This window comes from Symphalangus syndactylus, chromosome 24, assembly GCF_028878055.3.
Source record: "Symphalangus syndactylus isolate Jambi chromosome 24, NHGRI_mSymSyn1-v2.1_pri, whole genome shotgun sequence".
In the NCBI taxonomy this organism is placed as follows: domain Eukaryota; kingdom Metazoa; phylum Chordata; class Mammalia; order Primates; family Hylobatidae; genus Symphalangus; species Symphalangus syndactylus.
The window spans coordinates 63,150,944-63,159,796 of NC_072446.2; positions in this window are offsets into that span (position 1 = coordinate 63,150,944).

The window sequence follows — 8,853 nt, forward strand, 5'->3', positions numbered from 1 at the left end:
CACAATATTGATTCTTCCAACCCATGAGCATGGAATGTTCTTCCATTTGTTTGTATCCTCTTTTATTTCATTGAGCAGTGGTTTGTAGTTCTCCTTGAAGAGGTCCTTCACATCCCTTGTAAGTTGGATTCCTAGGTATTTTATTCTCTTTGAAGCAATTGTGAATGGGAGTTCACTCATGATTTGGCTCTCTGTTTGTCTATTATCGGTGTACAGGAATGCTTGTGATTTTTGTACATTGATTTTGTATCCTGAGACTTTGCTGAAGTTGCTAATCAGCTTAAGGAGATTTTGGGCTGAGATGATGGGGTTTTCTAGATATACAGTCATGTCATCTGCAAACAGAGACAATTTGACTTCCTCTTTTCCTAATTGAATACCCTTTATTTCCTTCTCCTGCCTGATTGCTCTGGCCAGAACTTCCAGCACTATGTTGAATAGAAATGGTGAGAGAGGGCATCCCTGTCTTGTGCCAGTTTTCAGAGGGAATGCTTCCAGTTTTTGCCCATTCAGTATGATATTGGCTGTGGGTTTGTCGTAGATAGCTCTTATTATTTTGAGATACGTCCCATCAATACCTAATTTATTGAGAGTTTTTAGCATGAAGGGTTGTTGAATTTTGTCAAAGGCCTTTTCTGCATCTATTGAGATAATCATGTGGTTTTTGTCTTTGGTTCTGTTTATATGCTGGATTACATTTATTGATTTGCGTATGTTGAACCAGCCTTGCATCCCAGGGATGAAGCCCACTTGATCATGGTGGATAAGCTTTTTGATGTGCTGCTGGATTCGGTTTGCCAGTATTTGATTGAGGATTTTTGCATCAATGTTCATCAAGGATATTGGTCTGAAATTCTCTTTTTTGGTTATGTCTCTGCCAGACTTTGGTATCAGGACGATGCTGGTGATAGCCTCTTTTATAAGTGGTTTAAGAAAAAACTCGAAATCTTGGGAAGAAATAGTCAGGTGGCATAAACAAAAATTTTCACAGCCAAAAAAATACAGATGGCTCAAAATATATAAAATAATCCTAAAGCATATTTGTAGTAATAAGAATTAAAATTAAAACCAAAATGGATCACCATTGTATACTACCATTTTCGTCAGATTTTAAATGTTTGAAAATGATTAAGATGTAGGGGAACTAAAAATTCCATCCACTGTTGGTTGGGATGTAATAAACAGTACAAGGACTTTGGAAGCCAGTTTAGCATCTAGTGTGATACAGAACCTATGCATTTCTGTAATACAAGAATCTATTTCAAGAGACAATTGTGTACAGTACTCATGTAATAGAATATGTGCATAAGAATGTTCATAGCATCATAATTCAGATTAACCCCAAATTGAGAACCACCTAATTTTGATTAAAGTAAACTGAATCAATAAATAGTAATATAGTCACACAATGAAATAAAATTCAGCAGTGAAAAATGAATAAATACATAACAGCTGAATTCCTCAACATGGATGAACCTCAAAAACACAATGTTGAATGCAGAAGCAAGTCTTAGAAGAATACTTATAGCATAATTCTATTTTATATAAGCTCAAAACCAAGCAAAACTAAGTTATATGCATACATAACGTATATCATATAAAATTATATAAAAATGATATCTGATATATATGATATTTATTTTACAGATACGGAGATAGAAAAACCTTTAAAAACTGAAAGAGAAAAATGATTCACACACAAATCAACATCAGGAATGAGAGAGGGATGTGATCTGAAAGGGACATACAAGGAAGGTTCTAAAATATGGGTAATTTTAAAACTGGGTGATGGAAACACGCCCAATTCTTTAAACTATGTGTATTACATACCCTTGTATATTGGATCTCATAAACAATAGTGAAATTTCTGAATTACCTGGAGTCATCTAGGTAATAGAACTGCAACCCATTTTCACCAGGTCAGTAGGCTTCTTCTGCCACATACATTCCTCAGCATCCATTCTAAGATGGAACTTTTCTTCCTTTTTCCCCACCTGTTCCTTGGTCATCACCACTTTTTATTAGGTTGGTGCAAAAGTAACTGTGATTTTTGTAATAAAGTAATGCAAAAACTGCAATTACTTTTGCACCAACCTAATAATATGTTACCTATCTTCCAGAAATCTGTGGACATCTCTCGTTTTCTAACTACAGTTCCACCTCCTAGTCTCCTGTTTTAGGATAATATAATCTCTCTCTCTGTCTCTCTCTCTCTCTCTGTGTGTGTGTGTGTGTGTGTTTGGGTGTGTGTGTGTGTGTGTGTGTGAGAGAGAGAGAGAGAGAGAGAGAGAGCCATAATTCATGGCACAGAAGAGAACTTAGAAATACCAATTTACAGAGATATTGTATCCATAAGGCAAGAACAGGATGCGATAAAATGGAACAAAGTGTTTGAAAGAATCATTTTAATTAAAAGAGACAAAAAGTGAAGAAATTCTTAAAATGTAGAACAACAAGAAAAGAAGACAGAAAATTGTAAAGAAATAATAAAAGACATAAAGGATATATCAAGGAGGTACAACAGCCAGCAAGTTGTAATGCCAGAAAGAAAGAACACGGGGAGTTGAGGGTTCTAAATTATCTAAGAAGCAACATAAAAATATTTTTCAGAGCTGAAAGAAAACAGCTTTTTTAAATAGAAAAGACTCACATCTAGATCCTGATTATGAAATATGAGAACACTAAGGAAGAAGAGGAAAAAAAGTTATTTCAGCAATAGAATTATTATTAAAAGCATAAGATACTGGGAAAATAAAGGAACAGTGTCTTTGGATTGTTGAAGAAAAATAATTTTCCTTCTTCCCTTTATTTTTTCCTCCTCATTTCCATCTCTCCATCCATCCATCCATCCATCCATCCATCCATCCATCCATGTATCCATCCAAACATCCATCCATCCATCCATCCATCCATCCATCCATCCATCCAACCATCCATCCAACCATCCATCCACCCACCCATTCATCCATCCATTCATTCATGTATCCATCCATCCATCCATCCATCCATTCGTGTTTCCATTCATCCATCCATCCATCCATCCATCCATCCATCCATCCATCCAACCATCCATCCACCCACCCATTCATCCATCCATTCATTCATGTATCCATCCATCCATCCATCCATACATCCATCCATCCATTCGTGTTTCCATCCATCCATCCATCCATCCAGTCCATCCATCCATCCATCCATTCGTGTTTCCATCCATCCATCCATCCATCCATCCATCCATCCATCCATGTGTCTGTCCATCCATCCATCCATCCATTCGTGTTTCCATCCATCCATCCATGCATCCATCCATCCATCCATGCATCCATCCATGCATCCATCCATCCATGCTAACTCATCTTTCCTGGTTTTTCTTTCATGGTCTATGCATTCCTGAGCTGTTTCCTTATAGCAGTTGCTGTGTGCATTATAAACAGATCTGCCAAGTTTTTCCTCTTAAATCCAAACAATATTATTAGTTCTTCTAGTATGACGTTTGTTTGTTGGACTGTTTTTAGATCTGTGTTGGAATTTTTGTCCTTGTGGTTTGTTTTTACCAAAATATATTATTATAATGGACATTATACTGAATCTTGCTTTTTTCTTAATATATCATAAACAGTGCACAATTGAATATGGAATTAATTACTCTACTCATTCCCTTTCTAATAGTCCCTTGTAGGGATTTACCACAATTTATTCATCCACTTGCTCATTAAGAGTCATTCCATTTATTTCTAATCAAGTTCTAGTCTCTTCATGTAGTAGAGGTTCAGAGAATTAAGCGGCCAACGTGGGAACCTGGAAAGATCCAAATAATTATAGTCTATTTCAGGAGATTACACTGTATGACACTCTCCACTCAATCAACTTTCTACACAATATCCCATTTCTACACAGAGCTTATCACTGCATATTTGCTTATCACCGGAAAACACCCTCCAGGTAGCAGCTTAGCTTTCCCTCTAGAGAGAGGTACATGAGTTATACACGGTGCAAGGATATATTTTCCCTCTTGGACTTCCAACTACTTTTAACTCATGTTTACTTCCCAAGCAAGTGACTAGAATGACAAACTCCACAGATCTCTATCTTGTTTTTAAACATAACATACAATCCTTACTTCCAAACAGGTAACCTTAAGTATATACACAGAGCTTACCTGAGTGAGAGATGATGAATTGTAATTTAATTTTGCTTCCTAAGCTAATTGCATAAAGCTATATGCTACCTTTTTTAAAACCTGAGCTTTATCTACTCAATAGATAGAAAGACACGTTTCAGTGAGCACTATATTACTTCGCAGTGTGAGAAATAAGTGCAACCACATCAGTTTTATTTTCAAAGCCAATTTTATGAACCATGAGCTTAATCAAAAAGGCATTCACTAGAGTCTACAATAAATACTTTAAATGTAAAAATATGGTATTTGAGAGCAATATTGGCTTTGTCTGCAGCAAGACTAAAATAATGTCCTTTTCTTTAAATTCACCACTGTTTTCAGAATTTTTGACCACAATTTAAGTATTAATGTTATCACATTGTCTTTTACAGAAATTAGTAAATTGATTTAAAAATCTAAGCACATTTATTTTCACCTATAGTTTTTTTATTGCTCACTAATAAGCTTTTTTCCAACCACTATTTCAGCCATTGTATTAATTTTGATTGATTCCACAGATAATAGAATTAAGTGTTTTTATTTGTAAGTTTTATTTTCAGGAAGGGTGAGTGAATGCTACATTTTCAGTGACCTAGAATTTTTTTTAACTAAGAACTATTACAAAATAAGATGCACGGGTATCACATGTTCAGATTGTGAGTTTTAGACAATTGTATAATATGTATACTACTACTCCAAATAATATGCAAAGCATTTGTATTCCTCCAGGGAGTTCCCTTATGCTCCTTCCAGTCCAGTCCCCACCCTTCCCTTCTCATCTCTCCCCAGGAAGCCACTATTTGATTTCTATAATTTCTATAAAAGATTAACTTTCTCTGAATTTAGATTTCAAACATGGTAAGTGAAATCACAGAACACATAGTCTTTATTTACTTAACACATTTTTGATACTCAACCACGTCGTGGTGTATCATAGTTCACTCTTTCTATTGTTAAATATTCTATTATATGAATATTCTATAATTTATTTAATATTTGTTGATGGACATTTGGGTTATTTCTAGGTTTTAGATATTTTGAACACAGTTGCTGGACATATTATTGTACAAGTTTCTCTGTGGACTTAGGTTCTTTTGTGTTTTGGGTAAACACCGATGAGTGAAATTGCTGGGTCATAAGGTCAAGTTAAACATTGCAGGAAATTGCCAAAATGCTGAAAAGTGACTTTTCAACCTTATACTCCAAGCAGCGGTGTACAGAAGTCCTAGTTGTTCTATACCCTTGCCAATGTTTGCTGTTATAATGCATCCCACGATAAATGTAATTTCCTGCTTCTTCTTCCTGTCATTTATTTATTTATTTATTTATTTATTTATTTTTTGAGACGGAGTCTCGCTCTGTCTCCCAGGCTGGAGTGCAGTGGCGCAATCTCAGCTCACTGCAAGCTCCGCCTCCTGGGTTCACGCCATTCTCCTGCCTCAGCCTGCCGAGTAGCTGGGACTACAGGTGCCCACCACCGCGCCCGGCTAATTTTTTGTATTTTTAGTAGAGACGGGGTTTCACCGTGTTAGCCAGGATGGTCTCGATCTCCTGACCTCGTGATCTGCCTGTCTCAGCCTCCCAAAGTGCTGGGATTACAGGCGTGAGCCACCGCTCCCGGCCTCCTGTCTTTTATTTTATACTTTTTCAGTTTCTCCTACTTTAATTGATCCTACACTACACCGAGGCTCACTGTTCTAAGGCACAGCTCTGGTAATAGCTCAAAGTCTTCTTATGGTTTCCTAGTCACAACCTTAGCCTGACAGTGAAGCTTCTCTGTGATCTGATCCTTACTTACATCTCTAATTTTATTTCCCAATCTCTAATATGTAAATTCCACACACCCTGCATTCCAGCCAAACTAGCTATAGCTGGCTGTTTCCTAACCTGTTCCCCAGTTCTTACCTCTCTGCTTTTTTCATGCTATTCTTCACCATCAAGTCCTTCCCTACTATCTCTAATCTCTGCAGCCTATTTCTCCAGAGTCTCGGCCCAAATTGTAACTTGCTATGATGCTCACTGCTCCAAACAGAAAAATCAAGCTTCAGAATCCCTATAGAACTGAATTTTTGCCTTTGTGTTAGGCCATTTCACCTCCAACTTTTATTAGAGTTCATTTTCTCTATGCCTTTAGGTCCCTTCCTAGCTGTAAGCTAGTTAGAAGGCGAGGATAACACCCCATTTCTTCCCTGCTCATAGCAGGCCCTCAATAGCTCTTAACTGAAGGAATGAATAAGCTGAGTGAGTTGTAAGTGGGAATGGTGAGTGCTGTTTATTACCAGTGGTGGCCACTTATTTTTAAATGGCTATTATCTGGGTGTGGGAAATGAAATACACACCCTACCCTCCTCCCAGCCTGTCATGTTCATTGCCTGATAAGTATGTGAGCCAAGGGTATCTACTGAGGTGAAAGTCTGAGCTCTGTTGTTTCCATTTTTGGTTTGTTTGTTTATTTCCCTCTATCTGCCAGCCCCTCTCTTCGCATCACTGTAGGAAAGGAATCAGCTCTGAATCTTAGTTTCCCAGCTTCAGGGGCTAGTGGGTCTGTGGAAACAGTAGCTGTTGAAAGTAAATACTTTTCTGTCTTTTGAGAAAGTCTAAACCAGCAGTTCTCAAACTTTTTGGTCTCAGGACCCCTTGCCACTGTTAAAAGTAACTGAGGATCCCAAGGAGCTATATTCACACAGGTTTTTATCTATCAGTGGCTTTGTGTTTGTTTTATGAATCTCTTTAATAGCTTAAAGAAGACAGCTGCATTCTCAGATCTGCTCTGTGTTCATTCATTCTATCCTGGTATCACATTATGTAGTCTCTGGAAAACTCCACTGTATACTCCTGAAAGAATAACAAAGGCAAATGGTGCCTAACATTATAATATCAATATTTTTGATGTCTCAGACTCTCTGAGAGGGTCTCAGGGACCTCAAGACTTCTTGGACCAAGTTCTGAGATCTGCTGGCTTAATTTGAAGAGATTGTGATGTCCGTGGCTGGAGTGAGTATAATGGGGAAGGGAAGATGCCTTTAAGGAAGACTACACATTGGATACAGTGTACACTGCTCAGGTGATGGATGCACCAAAATCTGAGAAATCACCACTAAAGAAACTTATTTATGTAACCAAACACCACTTGTCCCCCAAAAACCTATTGAAGTAAAGAAAAGAAACCACAATGGGATACCATCTCACACTAGGCAAAATGGCTATTATTAAAAAGTCAAAAAAGAACAGATGCAGAGGAGGTTGCAGAGAAAAGGGAATGCTTATACACTGTTGGTGGAAGTGTAAATTGGTCCAACCATTGTGGAAAGCAGTGTGGCGATTCCTCAAAGAGCTAAAACCAGAACTACTATTCAGCTGAGCAATCTCATTATTGGGTATATACCCAAAGGAATATAAATTGTTCTATTATAAAGACACATGCGTGCATATTTCACTGCAGCAGTATTCACAATAGCCAAGATATGGAATCAACCTAAATACCCTTCAATGGTAGACTGGATAAAGAAAATGTGGTATGTATACACCATGGAATATGATGCAGCCATAAAAAGAATGAGACCATGTCTTTCACAGGAACATAGATGGAGTTGGAGGCCATTATCCTTAGCAAACTAACAGGAATAGAAAACCAAATTCTGCATGTTCTCTTGTAAAAGAGGGAGCTAAATGATGAGAACACATGGACACAAAGAGGGGAACAACAGACACTGGGGCCTACCTGAGGGTGAAGGGTTGCAGGAGGGAGAGGAGCAGAAAAATATAACTATTGGGTACTAGGTTTAGTACCTGGGTTGAGGAATAACCTGTACAATAAACCCCCATGGCACAAGTTTACCTATGTAACAGACATGCACATGTACCCCTGAACCTAAAATAAATATTTTTTTAAAAAAGAAAAAATAATACATTACACCTATCATAGAAGAGTGAATGGTGGAGGTGATCATTTATTTTGGACTTTTATTACTGGTTCCATTCAAACCTAGAAATGCAGCTCAGTTCTGTCCTGGACATTCACTGTCTTTGTTGCTACTAATAGCTAGCTGTATTTCCAATTCTGACTATGTGGTTTTAACCAGGAGGCCAAAGGCACATGGCAGCTCTAAATGATTGAAACGGATGATTTGAGAGTCTGTCAAGCCTACTGGAAGAGGGAGTTTATACTCTTTCAAGGAAGTTTTTTGTTTGTATAAATTTCCACAGAGATTATTTAAAACTAGTTATTTAGAAAGTTTTCAGTCCCACTTACCAGACACCACTTTGTATCAAATGCAGGAATAGTAAAGGGAATGTTTTCAAAAGGAAAGAAAGAAAAAAGAGGGCTCTAGAATCAGACAGACTTGTGTTTCTGTCTCACTCACTAACTCTAAGACCCTGAACAAGTTACTGAATGCTTTCTGAGCTCAAGTTTTCCTCATTTATCGAGTGAAGGCGATAGCAACTTCACTGTCTTGTGACAATTAGATGAAAAAAAGTAAGTACTCAAAATGGGTTAGAGTTTTCCTCTTTTCTCTAGTACTGCACACTGATCCACAAGTCAAACTTTAAGTTCTTTCTAATAACTGTTGTCAGTGTAAAATGTAAAAGATGTTGAGGAGGACATTCACCATCGCTCCATCTTGATGACAATGAACCAAACCTAAGGACAAAGTGAGTTTAATGCCAACCTTCTAAAAAGGGCTGCAAACCAC